At 38.1% G+C, this 23,334-nt stretch overlaps 1 protein-coding gene across 9 annotated transcripts in view; it reads left to right on the forward strand.

Annotated features, from left to right (window-relative positions):
- The first annotated feature begins 12,552 nt into the window (after positions 1 to 12,552).
- The window catches only part of GULP1 (GULP PTB domain containing engulfment adaptor 1), a 97,192-nt gene continuing 86,410 nt past the window's right edge, over positions 12,553 to 23,334 (forward strand). For 2 of the 9 annotated variants that reach the window (XM_048308929.1, XM_048308927.1), the window contains exon 1: positions 12,606 to 12,630. The gene's annotated coding sequence lies outside the window, so the exon portion shown is untranslated. Of the gene's footprint in view, positions 12,631 to 23,334 lie in introns of all 9 variants that reach the window. The other 7 variants (XM_048308922.1, XM_048308921.1, XM_048308926.1 and 4 more) reach the window with 7 other exon arrangements.

Below are 23,334 nucleotides of genomic sequence, written 5' to 3' on the forward strand. Positions count from 1 at the left end.
TTTAATAAGGCATTTTTGATCAACAATCATGAATATTACTGAGTGTTGATATCACTTTTATTCATGAGTTCTGATAGCAGCACCAATTAAAGTAGCGGCATCTAATACATCATAAGATATAAATTTTATCCTTGGGATAATTTCTGTACTGAGTGCATTTTCTCATATGAAGTGATGGCACTATCAGCTGCTCCAAATGCGACTGTGTAGCAATATGTGTTCACTATCAATATTGTGATAAGATATATTGGTTAGTTTGGATTGAGTTATGTATGATTTAGAGATCTTAATCTGGTTTTATTTATTATTTGGAAAACTTCAATTTGTTTTTGTTCTTTTCCTAAGTAAACCCAGGACTGAAAAGTTAAGCAAAATTGTATTTTGATGTTAAATGCATTTTCTTACTACTTTCTGTATGGATATGGAACAAGTGTATTTTATTACTGGGAAGTAACATGTCCATTTAGAAAATGACTTAGGCTACAATATTTGTGTTGTCAAACTTATTTTCCAGGCATTACAGTTCTGGTTTTTTTCTATACCCATTTGTGGAAAGATGAAGTCATCATTAATCATGTTTCAAAGGCTGTGATGCTGAAGTTACTCTGTTTTATGCAGCTGTGGGCTGTAGAATGTAGGCAAACTGTCATCTGCAACCTGGCCTTTTTTTAATAATTTCTTATAAATCACAAACATAATCAAACTTTTATTACCAGATACAAACAATGCTTTTCTTTAAAACTGGCCCTGAATGAGTAACTTGTCAGAACGTTTAAATCAAAATCAAAATCTAAACTGGAGGAAAAAAGGCAGAGAATGTGCTTCCTTAACTCAAGGCAAGCAGGTGGCAGGCTTACAAAGAGAGGCTTGAATTCCAGTTTTAGTTTTATGGGACTACTACATTTAGAGAACCTGCACTGAAAAATTAGTGTGTCCAGTTGCTTAAATATAGTCATGTAACTTCCTCTGGGGGTGAGGAGCAGGTGTCAATCAGTTCCCTGGCTTTTCTAAGATTTTAAATAATGAAATTGTTGTAAGTCATAGAACAAAGTTTTGTGCTTACTGAAATGTTCAGGCTTAATCTATGTGGCACCTTAAAATATGTTTTTAGGCCTGAGCAGGGCGATGAGTTTGGACATAGGATTGCCTCCAATGTGCAGATGTTTTGAAGTCAAATAAAGAAGTTAGGATACATGATGAGGTTTGTGTTGGCTATTTCAAAATATTCTTAATTTGTGTACGGTGACTTGGGCTTCAGTACAGCCTGAAAACCATGGGTTTTTCAGGAGTGAATAATTAGTGTAAGAGTTAAGTAGCTGTCTAACTACAGCCTTGTACATCTATTTGCGTGTCAGCTTAGCAGGCTGGTAATTTTTGGACATTCCTCACTTAACTCTCAGCTTTGTTTACTTAAAATGCTAAGCACAAGATTGCCCTTCTTGAAATCTAAAAGAATGTTTCCCAATGCTGTGTGGGCTGGGATTTAACTACAATTTAGTAAAGTCGTGTACTTGAGATTCCCTCCCCACACACTTCCTGCACTGTTTGTCTATTCTCCACCTTCCCTGTCTCCACTAGCTCCATTTCCAGCTCTATATGTCTCTGTAGACAATGTTTGTAATCACTGTCTTCTTTACTTACTGACGTAACAATGTCTACAGTACATACTGGAATATTGCTTAGTACAACCAGAGTGGTGTTTGGGGCTTTTTTTGTGATTTTCATCTGCAAAAGAAGTTTGTTAGTGGTGTTTCATGCAACTTCTCATTAAATATGGAACAGCTCCTCTTAAATGTTTGATTCCTGATTTTTCACTTATGTGACTTTCCTATTACTACACCAGTATCCTGGTCAGAGAGATGGATTTGCAGCGTGTCCCCATGGCACCACTGGTGTTTCATGCTGCAGGGATTGCTGTTTGCACGGTGAGTGGGGCACATTCAGTGCTGATTCCAGCTGCCTGCATGAATTCTGCAGCCCATGTGCATGAGGAGTATTTCAGGGTAATGCAAGCAGTACTTGGAACTTGCCAGGCTATAGCAGCTGTGTGAGGAAACCATCCTTGCCAAATGGTAAATCCTGCAGTGCCCAGGGTCACAATATAAACCCTTTTTTACACTGAGGGAGAGGCCCTGTGGGAATAAATTCAGCACACTGCACAACAGCTTTAGAGGGCAAAGCTGCTCTGGGAGACAGAGGTGTTTTTCCAAAATGGTCTTGCATGAGTCATTTTGAGCTGCAAGCAGTACTATAATTACATTATAAATTGTACAGAGGAAGGAGTTCTGAATCCTGACTTCTAAATTGAGAAGTTTGTGTTTCTTGACAACATAACAACTGCTTCTGAGCCTTGCATTGTTCTCCCTGTCTCAGTCCCTCTCCACCTTGGAGGCAGGGAATAGACCAGCTGAAGGAAAGATTGCTTGCCTGCTTTTGTGGCTGTCCTGGAAACAGCACTGCTGAGATCCAGCCTGAAGAACACAACACAGAGAAATTGTTATGTGTATGTGTTTGCATGTGCAGATACTCCAATTCATTCCTAAAGACATAAGGGAAAGTAATTCACTGCCTTATGCATTGTTTTAGAGTGATATAGTGTGCAGATTTATCACTGCTCTTTCAATCTCACAAGGCTGTCATGATCTGCTTGAAATTATTTTGTTTCATAAATGTTTTGGAGCTGGCATGTGGGTGAGCATAGATCAAAAAGGCTTTTTTAAAATCTCCACATGGATTAAAATATTCCAACAGTCCAAAATTTTGTTTAGGATTTTTTTTACTGACACCATAGATATTTCAAGATTTTTTATCCTGCTGTTTTCTAGCAGAATATAAATATTAGCTGGTCAGGGAATTTTTCTTGGTTTTGTGGCATCTTTTGTAGTACCCATTAAAATGCACTGAGACAAGCTTTTGTCTTTGTTTGTAAACAACTATCTCAAATAGATGTATATGTGCAGATTGGTTTACATGAGAATAAGGGCTCTGTATGTGTGCAAAGACTGGCTGTGGAGGAAAAACTTGTGTGTTCATTTCTTAGATAATGAGCTCTAGGCTGGCTGTCTATTGTAAGGCCAGGAGCTGTGTGTTAGTTGTCCTGGTAGAACTAACTGGTTGGATTCAATTCCTTTTAAACATTTTTGGAGAAGATTAAAATTCATACATAGGGTATAGCAATGAAACATTTGTATTCATACACAGTACTTACATATTAGAGATGAACATACTTCATTTTCTGTCAGTTTCCCCTATTTAATTTGCCCTCTGAATTAAATACCAACTACCAATAGCTGAAAACTCCTGTGAGTCTCTTTCCAATATTTCCAGGAGTGTTTTGTTTATTTATTAAGCTTGATATGCTCATACTCTCTCCATTTTGCATGTCTCAGGCATAGGCACAGATGACATGTAATAGTCAAATAAGAAATGTAGTACTTTATCTTAATTCTCAAATCATTGACCTGTCTGCATTTTATGCTTTGTGGTTCTTTCATGTTTTTATGAAAAATTCTGTTGTCCAGAACTCCTGCAGCATGCAATCTGTCTACACTGTTGTTTTTTAGTAAGAATACGAATAGAACAAGAAGAAAATAATTTAATGATGTTACCAAGAAAAACAAAACATGAAATGTATTGTCTGAAAATAAGATGGGCTCACTGAGTGTTTTGTTCATTGTGGGAGTTAATTCAACCCTGGTCACAGCGGTGGAGGCTTTCGGTGAGTCACACAGAGCTGGCCTGTCTGTGCTGAGCAGAGTAATTCACATTAGCCAGTGACTTTTGCAAGCTGACTAAAATGCCCTGTGCTCCTTCCAGTATCAGTAGGGGAGTACAAAGGAATGATCTCTGCCAGTCTGACCTGTCAGTGGTGATGCACTGCCTGAATACCTGGGGAGACAAACCAAAATGCGTGTAAGTGTAGAAATGAAAGGTAGTGGTAGCATCCTGGGATAGGGTTGTATATATTGCTTGTTTCTCTGGTTCTAGAGACCTTCAGAATATCCCTGGGAGAAATGTCTCCAATGCAGAGGAATTAAACAACATTCTACTTTGATGTTTCTTTGCTAAAGAGTGACTGCATCTTTAGTCTTAGCTTTGCAAATACATTATTACCTAAAGTGTGGGAAATGTGTCTGATTTGGGAACTTTATTTTTTTTCCCCCTTAGTCTTTTCCTTGTATAGAGGACATTGTGGTTTTGAACTGAAAAAGTCATAGCTCATTTCCCCTGAGAAGCACTCTAACTTCCTGCTCCCTGAATTAAGCTTAAGAGAATAGTTTGGCTTAGTGGATTTTGATTTTTTTACCAATTGGTCTACTCCCTTTTATTTCACTGCAAGCTCTTACCACCATGTTGCATACAATGTTTAAAGCCTGTATGGGCAACAGGTTGTTTAGACAACCCTCAGACTTGTCATGAGGTTTCTTCTCAACTTGGATACTATTGCTGATCTCTAATTCGTGTTCTGGCTGCTTCCTTCCATAATCTGCTATAGCTCATTGTTTTATGGGACTACTCTAACATCTGTTTTGCAGGGTGGCTTAATTCCTTTGACTACAGCTTTGCCTTCTGTCTTCTATCAGCCACCTTAGAATTCACTTTAGGCCTTTACATATTAGCTTTATCAATTATCCAGGATTATTTCACATTACACCACAGATCCTTTTTTTTTTTTTTTTGAAGCTATGTTGTCAGCATTATTCTGTGGGTATGTAAGTAAAGCCAGTTGTAATCTGTAACACACAGATACCATGTTCCTGAGATGTACAAGCCTTTTATTCTCATCTGTAGAAAAGCGGGGTCTCTTAGGTCTGTTGAACCAGAGTATTTATAACAATTATTTTTATGACCTTGCAAAAGAAGAAGGTTAAATGCTTTGCAGAGCAAAGAGGAGATCATTAATCACATTAAAATTCTGTAAGATTTCAATATGGAATTAATCTATGAACTGAAGAAGAGAGACAGGGGTGGGGTAAAGAAAGTTGGAAAGGGGAGTTTAGGAAAGACTGCTTGCTTAGCTGTGGCTATGGGGGACTGTGGAAACTTTCCTATGGATTTAAGGTTTGGAATTATATTTTTTAAAATTCTATAATCAAGGCAAGTGTATTTGCCCCAGATGTCCACTAGGACAAGTGTAGTTATTTATCCGGAGTTTTCAAAAAGCCAAGCTGAAATGATTTGGAACATTTTGCTGTGAGATGATGTCAAGCATACTGTACCTTACAGATTTTATAACCTTCACTAAATGATGTTTGTTGTCTTCTAAAATTGGTGTGGCTTCTATGAAGCTATAATTATAAAGAGGTATCCTCCCTCTCTTGAAGGAAGAGGAAAAATAGAGTATTTAGGAAGAAGTTATACTGCATCCTGGGACTTGTACAGTTTGGAATGTATTCTGAAAGCTGAGTTTTACATGTTGTTTTATGATGTGGGTATTACTGAACCTGTGCAGGATTGCTTTGGATATGTATGAGAGAGAAAATACTGGTTTTGACAAAGACAGATTTTTGGCAACTGTACGAGAACAAACCACAGCCAAGGTACTTGCATGCCTTTCTCTGATAATTCAGTTGAAGAAACTCTCTGTGTGGTTTCTGCAATGTCTGTGCCTTGAATATACACAGTGAATTTCCTGAACTTTCTGCTGCACATCCAAGTCCCTTTGCCGACAGCTGCTCTATAAATATAATTCTTGAAATATTGGTTACAGTGTCTGTGAACAGTACAATATGACGGAGTGTCTAAATAAATTTTGCTGGCAGGCAGCTGTGTCAACAGCTTCAGGCTCTTTGAGGTGAACAGCAAATAAGCAAAAAGGAGTAGAGCCATTTGAGTCAGTGTACCACAGTTCCACTGCTCCTTTTGATCTAACCTGGAATGCTGCATTAATGAATGTTGCTTTCCAGAGCGTCCTATGACCTTTTCTCTTGTTCTGCTTAAATGTGAAAAGCACAGTTGGAATGCTGTTACCCTATAGTTACAAAAAAAGCCCAGAGCAAGGCAAGTAAAAGTGTTTACACTTTTTTTTTTTTTATTAAGCAGGGTCTGAATCTCATGAGTGAGGTGTCAATCTAGGTGTGAATGACACTTAAATGTGTTTCAGACTTGTCTTTTGGGTTAGTTCCTGTCAGTTGACAAGATAATGTTCGAGTGGATGCTGTCTTTAAAACCTGAGTTTGCAGAGGAAGAGGCTGAGAATTTAGAGCTTCTGCTGTCTTCAGGTGAACAGGAGGTGCTCAGCTGTACAGTCTCAAGTAGAGTCACAAAGTAATTATGTGTGCAATAGTTAACGGTTTTACCTTCTGCCTGGAATATCAAACTCAGATATAGCTTAGAAACAAAAATACGTTACTGAAAAAGCTGAAATTGCCACTCCTCTGCCTTCTGCACTTGTTTTTTTTTTTTTTTTTTGTAGAAAAGTTTGAGTACTAGAGCATCAGCGTGAGAGTGTAGCATTTGTTAGCTGAGTTCGGTACAGTCATGATGATGAAATGGAGCAGGATACATTTCACCTCAGATCAAGGGATAAAGTATCTTGTAGCTCCAGAACACATTCTCTTAGACAAATGACCTTCAGCATTTATCATCTTGGTATCCCAATGAAGGCATGATAGAAGCAAGTGAAATAGGAGAGCATGATGCATTGTATAATTACTAAAACTGACATATGTTTTGTTTGGCAGAATAACAACGCAGTGAAATTACAGTGTTGTGGGGCAGGGTGCAGCCTGTTAGGGAAGCTTTTTGATGTTTCAGCACTTGGCTTATGTTCTATTATCAACCTGTATCATTAGTTATACTTCTGGGGTCTTGACCACTGGGTTGGTGAGGCAGGACTGGCCCTTGGTGAAACTGTGCTCTCTGTCTCAATTGTCTCTATCCCTGTCCTCCACCAGACTTAGCAGAGCTTCTCAGAGGATCTGTTCCATGATCCTCCCAGGCACAGAGGTGAGGCTGACAGTCTCTAGTTTCCAGGGTCCTCCTTTTTACCTTTTTAAAAAATGGGTGCAATGTTTCCTTTTTTGCAGTAACCAGAGACTTCACCTGACTGCCGTGAAATATCATTCAAATATCATGGAGTGTGGCTTGGAAGCTCCATCAGCCAATTCTCTCAGCAGTCTGGGATGCATCTCATTCGTTCCCATAGATTTATGTGTGCTCAGATTCCTCAGGTGATCACAGACCTGAGCTTCTCTTACAGTGGGTGGGAGGGACATTTCTCCCACAGTCTCCATCTTGTGGTGCATCCACTCGAGAGGTGTGGGCAGAGAGATTGTCAGTGAAGACTTAGGCAGGAAAAGGTGTTGCAGCACAGCCTTCTCCTTGTTTGTTTCTACCAGTTTGCCAGTCATGCTCATCAGGGCTGTACTCTCTCTGACATTCCTTTTCTGGCTGTCACACCTGTGGAAACACTCCTTGTTCTTTGCTTGCCTTATCAAGTTCAGCTCCATCCACGCTTTGCCCTTCCTATCGAGTATTAAAGGATCTGGTTAATGAACTTACTGGGCCACTGGTAATTATTTTGAAGTACCTAGATAACTGAGACTATCAGCAACTTGCTAGGTAAAATTATTTGGGATATTAGGATTCAAAGATAGTGAATTGGTTTTGGTAGCTCTGGCTTTAGTCCCTGGTAGCATAAACAGAGTAAGTAAGCACCTGGTGCAATGTCCTGAAGCCTTTTTGCCTCCAATGCTCTTCTGCTTCTTGGCTGGGAAAACAAAATCAACAAAAAGTGCCTTTGTCTCAGATAAACTTTAGGTAAGAATATAGGTCTAGATTTGAGTAATATTTGATCATGGGGCTTCAGAGGTTAATGTTTTATATGATCTTTACTTTCTTACTGAATTGAGACCACAATGAAAACCAGAATTTCACTTTCATAGATATCAAGTGCATGTGTGGTGATACAGTCTTAGAGATAACAAAAATAAAATAAAATTACAGACTATGACTCAATATAAAGTTTGTCATCTGTTTTGTTATTGTTTCTTCTTGTGTTTCTATGAAGATGAAGAGGTGATCTAATGGTAAGAATTTCATGTTTGATAAGGGATTGGATACTTGTAATTTTTATCACCTGTTCTTTTATTGTAGTGGAGTAAGTATCAAGGTGTAATTATTTTTGGTGGGCTCTGTGCTGTAGATGAAAAACATTGGATATCTGTGCTTCTCCAATTTGTGGTTGAAAAATGATTTTGAAATCCTTGAATGCAAGAACTTTGTCTTCTTGGTAACAATTGTCTGCGAAAAAAAGAAGAAAAAGGTATATTGAATTGTAGAAAGTTGTTAAATAATATGCTAGAGGCTTTGGTGTCACCTGGTTTTACTTGCCAGCTTAACTAATGACATAGGAAAAAGGGAAAACGTAATTAATTGGATTGATTTTGGTGAAACTCAGTTGAGAACTAATGAAAAAAAACCCTTGTGGCAATGAACAGAGAAAATGGTACAAGTGAGGAAGCACTGCATAATACAAGTTTCTGGTGTTTTCCTTAAAGTGAAGGGGGAAAACAGCAGCCATGTCAGGGGAAGAGGAATGAAGTAGAGGAACAAGAAATCAAGGAAAAGAAATAGCATGAATTCAAATTCCTCACAAAGATAGTTTTTACACAAAGGCAGCAAAAGACAAATCAATAAAAGGAGTATATAGATGATGTAAAGTCACTTACTCATTTAATGGACCAGGGAAATAATATTCTCTTGTTGATTAGGTAAAATTCTAGGTCTTGATGTCTCAATGCTTGGAAGTTAAGAGATCCAAGAGGATTGAAGGGAATAGTATAACTAAATAGCTCAGACTGAATCAAAAAAAATATCAAGATTCAAACTAGGATGGCTTATTCAAACATTCAGTAAAAAGCATATTTTCAGGTCCTGAGTTCTGCACTAGAGGGGATTGAACTTCCTTATGCTGAAACAAGATGTGGTACTATTTCTACAGACAGATTTCCTACAAGCTGTGGGAGTGCAGTATTCTCTTTTTCATTTTTCTCTTTTAATGATTATGAGACTGCCAATCAGTTTTTCCTTAAAGGACCAGGATTTTTGTCTAATTCTGCATGTCTTGTGCACTTCATATTTAATGGAATTAATTTAAAAGATGGTCAATACTGCTCTGTATGTTAAGTAGTTGTTTTGTTGGTGTAGGGCAGATGCAGATGAGGAAATTATGGTAAAATATATGAATCAGAATTCCTATTTGAAAATACAGATCTATTGCTTGCAGCGTTTTAGTTTGATTTACACCTTTCCAGCAGAACAGTATTAAATTACATGAAATATATTTCCATTGAGCAATGGCATTACATTTCTTAAAATGAGAAAACAATTATTGTGCTTTCATAATACCCCAGTCCACAACTAATATCTGTCATTGCTTCTTTTTATTCTACATCAGAAACTATAAAGCAGCAGTAACGAAGGTTCAAATATGTTGTCAAATGACTGATCTATTCCACATGAGAATTAGTGTCAGCTCTGTACCTTGGCAAGAAACTGGAATGCAGAAGGGTAAGCTGGTGTAATTGTTGCTGTGCAGTGTTTTGCAGAAAAGGATTAAGCAAATATTTTAATTTTTTTGTGGTTGAGTAGAGGAAAGCTTTTAAGACTGGAGTGAATAACTCAAGTTCGATTTTTGGTTTTCTTTTCAGTATAAAGTGCCTGTAAGAAAGCCAAAATTTTATATACTTTGGAAGTGAGAGAGAAGCTCATGTTTGTTTCCTCTGTTAAATGGCACCCATGACATGAGGCCCACTGAATGTATATCAGAGCTGAGTTGTTGACCCAAAGCTCTCCCATTCTCAGCAACTGTGTTTCAGTAACCCTGCTGCTGAATGAGAGAATAATGCTTGCAGGCATGGCACTTAACAAACTGACTTTTCGGTTTTTTTCCCTTTTTTATGTCCCTCCCTTTTCCACAGCTGATAACTCAGGGCTTAAATGCAGACACTGCTACAGCCCAGTGGAGCTGCAGTCTCCTTGCTTTGCTTCTCTGTAGTCTAGAGAGAAAGGCTTGCCTAGATAAAGGAGAGGCAGCACCTGTGACTTTCCACTGATTTACTGGGGAAAAAAAAAAGGCGAAATTTGGGGTTCTACAGCGCTATGGTGTATAAGAGTTTATTTATAGAAGTGTTTGTGATAATGTCAAAAACATTAGATGCTTTAAATGATTTCCAAGTGTGGGTAGGGAGCTAGGAGCTTCTGGAAAACTGAATGTTTTGTTTAACTTTTTGAAAGGAAGGTGAGCTAAAACAATGTATCAAATTTTTATTGATCTTTAGTAGGGATAAGCAAAAGCATTTGTTTAGAAATCTAGTGGTTAACAAAAACCTTCTGTTGTCTGGCTTATTTCAGTTGCTGGAATGTGCTCTAGAGCAAGTATTTGATTATAAATCCCCAAATCAATTGAAGTACCTCTGAGAAAGAGTAGAGCTCAGGTTGGCTGAGGCTGAGTCTGTGGATGCTGCTGGCTTTCCCAAAGACTGTCTTTGAGAGGGCCCAGGATGGCTCTGGCAATATATTCCAGCCTCTGCACAGCATTCCCCCCCGACTTCACTGCTCCTCCAAGCAGATCACTCGGGTGCAGTTCTTTCCTGACCTCCTTGCTGCACCATGGTGCAGAGGGTATACAAATACTAAAAAAGTTCCTTGGATTTCGGATTGTTGCTATGGTATGATCTTGTAGTATGACTTCAATTACTGCTGGTTTTTAGGAAGTCAGTGTGTATGTTTGTGACTTGATTGCTCATTCTTTCTGACAACAGCAACTCAAAATCTTTCCCATGGATGTTCTGGATTTGCTTTTTAGCTCTGCACCCAGGACTTCCTGATGGGTCTGTCTTTCCACAGTGAGGGGCAAAGCCAGACCCATTGGCAAGAACTGTTGTTGATAGGACTTATTACCAGTCCAAAATGCAGAATCATTTTGTAAATATAGACTTACTTGAAACAGATTTGTATAAGATTCTTAGATACAAATTCTTTTGCTTATTTGCAGCAGGCTTATGTAATGTGTGGAATTCTGGATTTTAAAGATAAATCTGGTGTTATGAGCAAAGGCTTTATTTTAAGAAAATTGAGTCCTTGGGCTTTTAAAGGTGTAAATAATTCTGGTGTCCCTCATTTATTGAGCAAATGAAGCATGTATCATTGTAAAGTTAGAACAGAATCTACAGACCAACTACAGAAACTTTTAGGGCCAGGGTTGATGTTTTCAAAATCAGGAGTTGACCAGTGATGGAATATAAAAACGCCAAAATAGTGAACAAGTTCTGACTTTAGTGTAGGGGAGTAAAAAGATATCTTTCAGTAACTCTGTTATTTTGCAGAGGGTTAGAGTTTATTTTTACTGTAGGAGTCATGTACTGCAGTAGTAAATAGTAGGAGGTTCTGGCATGCATGACCTGGTTCAGATGGATAGCACTATTGATTTGGTTTTTTCAGTGCCTCTGCTTAGTTAATTGTAACTTTGTTTTCTGATCCTTGATTAGCTCATTGGTAAGTTGTCATTACAGCATTCAACTTCCTAAGGACATGATCTATAAGGCAGACTTTTCCAGTGGAGGGTCGTGATTCAGCTAGTTTACACATAACTTAATCAGCAGTTGGCCTAATACACTCAAGTGGAATTTGAGGTACTTGAAGTCCAAGAGTGTAATACCATAAATTAGTGTTTGTGTTAAGCACTCTTTAGGGACTTGCAGAAGAGGCCAGTGGGGACGCATAGTGCCCCTTGTGTTCCTTTTTCAACAGGCAAGTGAAGTTAAAATCTCAAGGAAGATTAAGAAAGCAGTTTCCCTTAGAGCAAAACTGCCATTTAATGTTTCATTGGGAAAGCTTCGTTTCGTCAGAGTTGCCATAATATTTGTTTGCCTGGACCCTGTATTTGGATTTGTTTTAATGGCCTATTCCAGTAATAATGGGCATAATAAAAATGTCTTCATGTGGTTAGAGCAAGCTAATGAGCTCTGACTTTTGCACATACTCGTGTTCTACATTTCGTATAAGTTTAGTGCAGAGCTGCCTTCAGTTACTTTAAACCATTTTTAAGATACAGGGAATTTGTCTCTGCTATAGCATCTAAATGGTTTTATCAAGCAGAGCTGATGTCTCACAATGCCTCTAGAGGCAGCAAATTTAGCATAAATGAGTTGAATTTGTGTATTTTCTGACTATTTTGGCACAACCTGTCTGTGGACTGAAGTGTGACTGTCACTGTACCTAAGAAGAGATCGTTATTTACTGAAAGATTTCTGATGTACACAGAGGCTGAGGTTTCTAGTTCAGTACCACAGCTCAAGGCAGGGTGGAAGGTGGCAGACACAGTCATGCTGCTTTTCTGCTTTTCAGGGTTTATTGTCAGACCGTACTTTTTGTAGCAACACAGTTTTTGGGGGGTTTTTGCTTTTTTCCTACAGACTTTGCTTACAAGAGCTGTTTGAGCCAGCACAGAAGGGCAGTACGCGTAGGAGCAAGTGTTTGGACAGAAGGCAGCGAGGAGCACAACTACTCCAAGAGTGCGTTTAAACAAATGTGAAACTATTTACGTGACTAATGATAGAGTAACATCACATCTACAGTGTTTGAATGGCTGTCTTTCTGTTGAAGTGGTTTTCAGCCTGTGAGGTGGTGAGTAATTTAAGTCCATTAGCAAAGTTTTTAAAGAAACATAAGCTACCATCTAGATTGTTGGGTTTTTTAAAGTACCTCTAATGTGATTGAGTCAAAACTGTACAAAACCTTCTTTCTCGCAGGATGATAACTAAAATGATGGCTCATGGTTGGATATGGTTTTCTCACGGAGGGTGGTTGGGCATTGGAACAGGCTCACCAGGGAAGTGGTCACAGCACCAAGCCTAAGTTCAAGAAGTGTTTTTGGACAATTATCTCAGACACATGGTAGAAATCTCAGGGCTGTCCCATGCAGGGCCAGAAGCTGGACTCAGTGATCCCTGTGGGTCTCTTCCAACTCAGGAAAAACATGAAGTAGTATGTTTTAATAAGCAATATTAAGCATGTATAAGTAGTAAGTATGTACATTCAAAAGATATTTTTCCCTTAAAGCACTTAAAAACATTTGTGTATTTGTGCAGTGTATGTGAATAGTGTTCTGTGTGTGAGTAAAATATATGAAGATTGTGTTCAAGTAGGTGGGCAGAGTTGTTATTTATACAGTCTGGATTCTGAAAATCTTTCCTAATAGATCTTTAAACCTACAAAAACCATAGTGAAATCCAGTCTTAACTTCAAGGTGTTCACATGGTTGGATTTTGGTTTTCTGTTTTTGGTGTGTGTTTGATTTTCTTGATTCAAGAGTGGATCCTGTTTACAGGGGACATGAGTTTCAGTGCACCCATAAAAATCTGTGTGCTCCATACTGTTAACCATGATCTGCTTGTGTAAAGCTCTGTTTCTCTGCTTTGCTGTTTGTGCCAAGCTGCCCACATCCCTGCTGTCTGTCTGTTGCTGGATCTCTGCCTCCCCAACTGCCAGACTGGTTTTAGCGCTGCTTTGTCTTGGTTCCTTTATTGCTTGTGGTGTGGGCAAGGAGCCAAGCAAGGCTGCAGCCAAATGATTCAGAATGTAAAATGTCTTCCAGGTTTGTTTCAGTGCTTTACCTTCAGCTTCTTGCAGTCACCTTTCCTACAGGCATCCTGCCATTTGGGAGAGTCACTTCTTTGCACAGGGCAATTAAACTTTTGAAAGTGTGCGGGGGGTGAAGATTGTGCCACATCTCTAATTAATTTCTACTTTATAGGCAATTATCTTTTTTTTAACCTGCATCTAGGTTGCATTATTGTTATTTTTAGTTCAGCATTAGGCTTTAGCATCTCTTAAAGTCGAGCAATTGCATCATTTTAAAACATTTTTATCTCCAACTTTTAGCTGTATTATTAAAATAAATGGGTGCATTGCAGTGCCTTTTGGCATAATATGTAAGGTCAAACTATAACTACCCTTTAGTTTAAGCTATGTTTGAGATGTAATTCTAGCTGCTTTATCCATTTTAACTTAAATAACCATAAGAACTAAGGCCTCTCCTATGGAAGAAAGGGCTTCATCACTATCTAGATGTGCTCTGTCATTCAGAAGTGTCAGCGGCCAGGGAATCTCCGTGCTGTAGTTGATAAAGCTTTTGAATGCTCTGCTGCATCAGTCTTTACAATTTGCTGTAATCAAGCAGAATAGCCCAGCTGATGTTATGCAGGACACAAGGAATGAAATGATGTCCCAGCCATGACCATTTCCAGGTGGAGATAAGTGTGTCTGAAGTGGTTGCCAAAAAAGGCTGTTAACAGCCTGAATACAGGTAATAAGTGATTGAAAAAGCAAACAAACAAAAATCTGATGGATTTTGTTCTTGCATTTGTCTTTTTTCCCAGTTGCCCTCCAAAAAAACACAAATACTGTTGGAAGGATGTTTGGAAGAAATCCTCATGTCTGTCATTTACCTGTTCACTCTTTCAGTGCTTACTTGGGTTATTTCTGTTCTGCTATTGGTACTGCTCCTCAAAACTACTTGGTTTATTCCTTGCTTATTGGAAATACATGGTGGCTTTCACTTCCTGCATTTATAGAGCTGTGCTTTTCTCTAGGAGTAAAACAGATGAGTCCAAGTATCAGAGGCCACCTCAAATGGTTTTGTGAGACAACTCTGTGGAGTGTTTCACTCTTTGTAGTAGAGGTGTACACAGAGGAGTTCCACAGCTGCCCTCATCTCAGCCTCAGTCTGGTTTTCAACTGCAAGTCTCTTCCATATTTCTGAGTTGTGTTTAAGTCAATCCATCTGTGGTCAGCAGCTCAGTGGCTTTGCACTGCAGATATTATTTATCAGGTCATTTTTTTTATCTGACACTGGTTAAATGATATGTGAAATTGAAACATTTATTCTCTACTTCCAAATGCAATCTGCTGCCACTTGTTATTTTCATTTATAAATTACTTTATTTTTAAGATCTCTCTCCCCAGAGTGTTAACATTCCTACCAAGTATGAAAGGAATTGTATTTTTGTCTGTTCTCCTGGAGAAGACGATGAACTGCAGTCTTTTTATTTCCTGCTCATGAGAGAGAGAAATAATTACATTTCATATCTCTGGTATGAAAACATGTAATGTTCTTGTTAATACTGAAGGTACTGTCTTGTAATTCATGCTTTATTTATTCTCTGATTGTTTATGTATTTGGTTTTATATTTATAAATCACTGCATGTAATTTACTCCCAGAACAGGAGCATTTACACATTTGTTTATTATGTCAATCCAGGTTTTGAGGCTGTTTTATTCTGCTATTTTATAGATGGAAGTACCTTAACTAAATTACGAAAGGTTATTATTAACATAAGTATTGAAGGAGTAAAGTGCCTTTGCCGACATTTGGAGTACTTCCTTTTTGTAGGAAGTTGCTGCCTCCATTTCATGCTCAGCTTTAGCTGTGTTGTAGTGCAAGAGTGGGAAGACTGGAGCTTCTCAAAGTGTATTCGAAGGCCTAGATCAGTTAGAAGTGATTCTACCACAGTCCCGTAACCTTATTTTCTGATTTTTATTAACTTTTTTTGGTATTTGGGACACTTTCACCTGCTCCTGGAGTGGGAATACAAAGGCCAGCTACTTAACAAATGTTTGAAAAACAGTGTGAGCAAACGTGGGTGTTTTGAGAGTAAGTCTCTACTTTGACAACTCAAAAACTTGATAAATGATTTAGCCATGAATAAAAATATACTTAATTGCCTCGCTCAACATATATACTCTTTAAAACATCTATATTTTGCATTTTTAAGTCACTATGGGATTTGAGATGAAGATGAAAAATCCTACCGAAGGAGAATTCTAAATAAATGTAATTTGAATATTTCTAAATTTAACCCAAAATCTACTTTGACAGGAACATTAAAGTTTTGGTCTGTTAAAAACCCCTAAATTAAAGGATATCAGACCTGAATACCCAAATAGGTCATGTTTCAATGATGCAGAATAACAGAAAATAAAGGCTTGCTGTGTCACTGGTTTTTACACTAGGACAGTTTTTGGAAAAAATATTGAAGTATCTCTGAAGTTTGTCACACCTATACTAAAAGCATTTTGAAAAAAAAAAATTAAAAATGAAGACTAGCGGTATTTAAAATTAATTTTTTAGCTTCTGCTGTGAGGTTCATGGCTCTGTGGTGGCAGGTAGGGATTCTGCCACAGGCCCTCTTCCACATTCTGCCTGCATCTGCTCTTTGAGAACATTTTCTTTTCCTGGGTGAATTTAATCCTTTTTGCAGACTTATTGCTCCAAAAGTAGCTCTCTGGCACGTCCATTATCCTGTGTTTGCTCCACCATACTGGGACATTAATATGCAAGACTCTTACAAAAGGCATTTGTACCTGAGTGCTCCTGAGGCTCGGGGTAACAGCCCGAAGGGTGGCTGCTGAGTTACAGAGGTCTATGAAGAGTTCTCTGCCCCCTTTACATCAGTGGTGTGGCTCGGTGCTTTTGCGGTTTTCCATCACTAAGGCTCTGTGTGTTTGAATTGTCATTCACACAACGTTCCAGCAGATCCCTGAACAAGTGTTCACCTAAAACTGCCAGTCTTTAAACTCCATTCATTCCTTCCCTCCGCTGAGGTGTTCGAAATTAAAACATACTTCTGAATATTCTTCTACACCTCTTGATTGTTTTACTTTGTGGGAGTTCACTCAAAACACAGACTCTGTTTGCAGGTGTTGGCTTCCCAGCACCGGATTCTGCATTTTTATACATTTTTGTAAATTTGGTCTCTCCAGTGTTTTATCCTTGAGTGCTAAATGGGGGCAGAAATGTCTCTCCTGAACATCAGTCTCTGTGTCTCTGCCCTCCCATCTATAAAATGAAAGTGAGCTATGAAGGTGGCAAGCCTTTATTTTGTGATTAAAGAAGGTGTCAAATACTGCGATAGTGGCAGCTCTATGGATATTTAAGAATTGGTAGTTAAACCAGGTGATTTTCTAGTAAGTCAATTGCTATTCACCTTAGAGAAATGATTTACTGCAGTTTAGAGAATTTCTGTTAATCAGATAAGCCATCTTAATGGCACAGATAATGGCTTACTGACAAGAAAAAGATAAAATATGGTATTTTAACCTTGAGTCAAAATGGTAATTTGTTACAAATTTAAAGTCAAGTCTGTAATTTTGTATTTCTTTGCTTTGGAGAGGGGATCTTATTGCTTGTAAAAATATCCCTGATTGATAACATGATAAGACTGACTTTTTATTTGCCAGTGTGACCAGACTGTTTTATTATACAGCTAGGAGTGCACTCAGGGTCATACTTTGTGTTCCAATTTGGAGCTTTTCAACAGCAGAAATGCATCTTATTAACTTTTGCTGATGAAGATGCACAGATCTCTGGCTAGCAGTCTACTGAATAAAGATGGTTCTCAAAATTAACTTTTTCGACAAGGGGAGGTAGCAGTGTCTGCCAGCAACTTTCCATTTATCACCAAAGAAATTCTATACAATTTGGTTACTGACTTTTTGAGCCTTGAAAAAGTATTCATTTGAAACTGTCACAATACAGAGAAGTAAAAACAAGTGTAAAGGGTGATTCTTTGTATGAGTAAAAAACAATCATTTTGACTTGGAGATGAAAAGTGCAGGTCTTCTAATGCAATGAACTATCAATTTATGATTTTGATCAACATATTGTGAGGGAGTATTCACAAAACAGGCAGATCAATAGATGTAAATGTCACAAGTGAGGTTGTTCATGACCCTGAGCAAAGCAAAGATTTGGTTTCATGTGAATGAATATTCAGTGCTGGAAACCTTGGACACAGTGCTGGAATACAGCTGTGTACAAAAAAGACCCCTGTATTTAATGTGAGTTGTGAGATGAAGTTGAAGGTGATATGAGGATGAGAATTCAGGGCAGAACTGTTTATCTCATGAAAAGTAACCAAAGGGAGTATACACAGACAACTTTTACTGGGTTTTGTCTGTGCATTTGCTCCGTTTTACCGAAAAAAGCAGAAAAAAACCCCTTTGATAAGGCGCCATCCTTTTGCCAGGAAGCTTTGTAACAGGGCCGGCCTGTACTTTCATCACGCATTCAGACTAGTCTGCAAGATCGTAATCTTGCTAATATTTTAAATAATACAGTGGCAGCCAAGATATTGACTTAATGTCATAAAATAGCAATAAAACCACAATTGATCCAAAGTTTCACAATAGCCACAAATAGGTGAAGAGAATGGAATAGTAAATGCATGCTTGTTTCCTAAAGCAGATGCTTGAGCAGATTTAAAGGTGTGGTGACGAATTGTTCCTCCTTTTATTCCAGGCATTTGGAGGAGAACCTCTTTTTAATTTCTTAAATGAAAAACAAGAGTATCATTTGTTCAGGACCTTGCACAAGGAACTATCCCCTGTTCATAGAACAATAGCAGGGAACATGAGCTGCTCTCAATATCCAACGGATTAATTTCAGTTCGGATGGTCAGCTAGGACCATTTGAAAGATGGAATACCTACTTCTGTCAAGGCAAGCATAGCATGTCACAGTCATAAACAAAGTGAAGGAAAAGGAGCAGAGGTTTGGCAGAGAGATGGGGAATTTCTATCCACAAATACACTGTAGTACCTCATGTCTTCATTACTACCAGCTTCCAACATTATTTCCTCTTCAGTTTCTTTTCAGTTTATCAGGGCATATAAGTATTTTCACATGTAATTTTCTCTTCTAGCTTAAATAATGCTTTATGCCTTCAGTTTGCGAGGAAACTTCTAATTCGTCACTTTTATTTTCATCTCTTCCATCCCCCCATATTTCTTCATATTTTTTCTTTATGTATGGAAATTTGTATTGTAGTTTACATTGGTATTCACACTGAGCTACTGTTTTCTTTCTTTGAGAAACACAATTTTTCTCAAGTCATCTTGATTCTGCTGTTCTTTGGCTGCTTTGTTTTTTTTTTGAAAGCAGAGTCCAAGATGAAAGAATTCAATAGCACTCTTTTTTGTCCACCTGCAGGAGACAGTGGAGAGTGCACATCTATGTATGTGCCTATGTAGTAAAGCAATTTCCAAAGAAGAATGAGCTTTGCTTGAGTTTCCTTGCATAAATTTTCTATTAAAACTGAATGGGTTTTAGACAAGTGTGGAAAACTGTAGCTAAAGATGTGATGTGTTTGAGCAGGATATTTATAACACTGGCCTGTAATGACTATTCCCTCTTAAAGCAATCCTCATATGTTGCTGCGTTCCTCAATTATTAGCTTTATGCTCATTTTTTACCAAAAAAATTGCAACTGCAGTAGAAGCGAGACTGTTCAGGATGGTAATTTCACACAAGCTTGGTTTTCATCAGTACTCCTAGCTATGTCTTTTGAAATGAACTGTGAAATACATAAATACCAGTAGAAATGCACAACTTGCTCTCTTGAATTGTCATTCTCTGACTGTATAGCAACATTAAAGGCTTTTGGAAAAGCAGTATTGACGGAGTGTTCATGAAGTTGTGTTTGTAAATGAATCCAAAACAGCGAGTAATTTAATTTTCTTTGGCAACTACCAGTAGTATTTGTATGTGATTGTCCTGGAAGTAACTTAAGGAATCTGAACAGTTACTTGTGGTTCATAAAATCAGCAATGTCAATGTACATTGTGGGAAGGAGCAGGGAAGATGAGCAGGGAAGATGAGCAGGTGGTTTGGTGTAATTGTGGGATACAGGCTGCGGTTTCACACTGGTGGTGCTGCTTTTGTTTCATCAGCTGATTCCTAGGTTTGGCTTTTGAAAAAAAAAAACATTTTCTCAAGTGCGTGAGTGCACTTTGTGTTCTGTGGTTTCTCCCCTTGAAACAGAGTGTTGATAACTACCTAGGAGAGGCCTCACTCTGGCTGCGTGTTACAGGGGTGTCATGAAGGAGTCAGTGAATGCTGGTGAAGCTGTGCTGTTAATGCAGGAGGACAGCTATTAGCCCTGCGAGCTGTGCTTTCCAAGGAAGTCAGGCACCTCTGGGGGCTCAGGTGCCGACTGGTAGGGACAGATGTTAAAGATGTATGAACAGAGTTTAAGTTCAGTTAGCCTGCAGTCTTCACCTGCACAGATTTGAAAATCTCACTTAAAAGGGGTCACATTTGATACACTGTGAATTCATACACTGAGTTCTTGAAACCTTGATGTAGTGAAGCTTATTAAAGGACTGAGGTGCTGTGAAACTATCATAGTTTTGCTTCACTGTTTGCAAATCTAGTTACTGTACCCAGAACCATAGACCAGAGCTGGTATCTCTGATCTGGAGACAAAAATAAAGGAAAAGAAATGCCTGGCATGGGCATTTAAGCTATTCAGTATGAAACTCTGCCAAGGGTCTATTTCCATTTTTTTAAACATTGTACTTCTGAACTTTGAGGTTTGGTGTTTTGTGGTTTTGTGTTGTTTTGGTTTTGTTTTTGTTTTTTCTCCCTGTGCTCCCACTCCCCCCAGGTTTCAAGAGGGTAGCTTAAAAATTTCTTTCTTTGAAAACATGACAGATGTTGGTACCTACTTTTCACATCCCTCTTCTTTTTCCTCCAGTCATTAAGTTGTGGAATCAGCCACAGAATGTGATGTTAGCAATTGTCTAAATTACCTCCCAATACTTAGGAGGAAAATTCTGTATTTCTTTCTCTCCTCTGGTTCTGGAGGTTCAGCCCGGATTGGTGCCTGCTTGGGGAGGGAGTTGCTGTGTGCACTGGTTTAAGGATCACAGTCAAGTGTCATATGCTTGTAAAGGGTGGGACAAGGCAGTCTTTCATTACCAAATACTGAGGTTGCCTCACTGAGGATTTTAAACTATGTGAAGCTGAACAAGCTGTTAACATGACTTGCAGCGCGTTTCAACTACATGGATGTTAATTGGAGCAGGGAGTGGAACTGTCCCAGTTCCAGGCAGCCAGTACCATCCTGGTTGTGATGGGATCAGCGTTTCAGTCTAAACCTGCTGATCTCTCACGTTTTTAAAAACTTACGTGTTCTCCTTAGTCCCAGCTGTCTTAGAAAATACAGCTAGCACTTGCTAGCTTAGAAACTCTATTATGTGTTTGTATGTCAGTACTTTCTGCTAAATTACTCTGGGATGGATCACTTGCCAAAATCTTGAAATAAGACTAGTAATAACTGTAGTGGTGTGTAAAACCTGAATGTTTCTCCTGAATAGACACTGTAATTACCTGTTTGAATATACACTGGATCTAAAAGGCAGTGATGAGGAGATTAATTTGTCACAAATAGGATTTTGGCTCCCATGCTTTTGTGTCACTTTCATATCTGTGCTTTTAATTTCATACCACAACCTTATCAAAATGGTTGGATTCTTCAGACTGTATTCAGATAAGCTCAAGGAATATAATGTGATAAAGCCTAAAACCCAATATAATCTTGTTTTGAAGATACTCCCTCCAAGATTCATTTAGTACAAGTGAGAAAATGGATATTGACAACTTTTCTCAATTTTGAAAACTGTTGAAATCACTTAATAAAGCCCATTTTATCTGTATAAATAAAACTTAATGCTATCCCTGAGGCTAACCAATTAAAGCAAGGAATCTGAATGTATTAACATTAATGAGAAATCTATTGATTTTAATAGGGATTTATTAATTCCTATTAAAAAAATCAATAGATCCTATAGGGATCTATTGCTTTTAAGGGATTGTGTTCAGTATCATGGATTTTAAGTCTTTGTGAAGTGAATGACACTTTTGTATGTCATTGTTTCAGAAGTATGTAATATGTTAATAAATTGATTATGAAAAAATAAATTATTAGAATTTTTTATTATAGTGATTTTTTTCATTATATAACCTTTACCACTGGAGGTAAGTGCTGGTAGGAATTGGACTGTAAGAGACAAGAAAGCCAGCATATATAGCCTGCATAGCAGTCTGTATGCTATATGTTCTGGCTCTCCTTTGAGGGACAGTTGTGGAACATGGGTCCCCAAATTAAAGTATAAAAGTATGGACTTTAAGTCCTCCAGATAAATAGGTTTAAATAATGATATTATATTGTATTCATTTCTATAAGAGGATGATCTCTGCTAATTTTGTATTGATCTTTTACTGTAAAAAATATACCCTGTAAAAACAAAAGCCCAAAAGCTTTTAGACTTAAAACAAAAACCTCAAACTGATTTCAAAGACGTAAGAAGCCATGTGGAATGTCATAGTTCATATGCCTTGGATAAAAGGTGACAATTTTTTTCATTTTGCATTTATAATAAATTGGAATGAGCCTGTTGAGAGGACTGCAGTAAAGAAAACATCTAGTGTGTTCTGTGCAGGAATAAAGAAAATACAGGGCCTTATGTGGGGAGATGAAGGCACATTTGTCCTTATGCTTCTCTTGCAGGTTGTTTCCTGGTACCTACCCAGAATTTTCTTGATTGCTTTTGTCTAAACAGACATCTGGGGTTTTCACTCCATCTTAATCATCTTTTGAACATCAGTAATCAGCTTCTGAACTTCAATTAAGGTTAATGCACATTGAGGGAAGCACATGAAGCGGTCTTCTGGGCCCTGTTGAGTGTATGTGCACAATATGTCTGATGCACTTTTCAAGATTGGCCAAGTATACTTTGGTAGAATAGAAAAATGATGCCTTTTGTTAAACTCTTGTGCCTCTATAAGAGATCAGCTAAATATGATGAGTTTTTACTCTAAGTGGATCTAAACCTATTTCTAAAATTGGTGTGCTTTATTTGGAGATTTACCTTCAGAATACCTAATGAGTCTTTTGGTCTCTGCCTTTTCTGTCAGGAGCACTTTTTACAATGTAATTATGAAAATGAAATTAATGCAATAAATGTAACTGGAAAAATTTCAGAAGGTTAACAAAAATTTGCTGCTGTTTTGAGACATGGAAGTTTCAAATACATTCCCTCCCCCTTAAAGAAAATACAAGGGAGGGTTTGAAAATAACGTGCCAGTAATTAAATAAATAGGTTCTCTAGGTTGCTGTAGAGGAGTCAGCTCTTCCAAAGGAGAAACATGATGCCAGCAAAGAAGTAACCATACTCTGTGTCCGGGAATACCTTTCTTTTATCTGTATGTATCCATCCAAGCAAGGACTCTGTGGGAAATTCTGGAAAATTATTCCTCCTGTGAGTCAAAAGCTCAGGTGTCCAGTTATCCCTTCCACCAGAACAGGTTTATTTTTAAGATCTGTTCTGTGTTTACCTGTCCATGGTGGACGCCAGTGATGAACTTCACTCTGTTGCTGTTAAAACCAGGACACTCACAAAGCTCCCCAGGCGCTCCGCCACCCATCTGAAAATAGCAGGACAGGCAAAAATCTTGTTCTGCTTCCACCTAGTTGATCAGATGGCTAA

The sequence above is a fragment of the Corvus hawaiiensis genome, chromosome 7 (genome assembly GCF_020740725.1).
Source record: "Corvus hawaiiensis isolate bCorHaw1 chromosome 7, bCorHaw1.pri.cur, whole genome shotgun sequence".
NCBI classification, from domain to species: domain Eukaryota; kingdom Metazoa; phylum Chordata; class Aves; order Passeriformes; family Corvidae; genus Corvus; species Corvus hawaiiensis.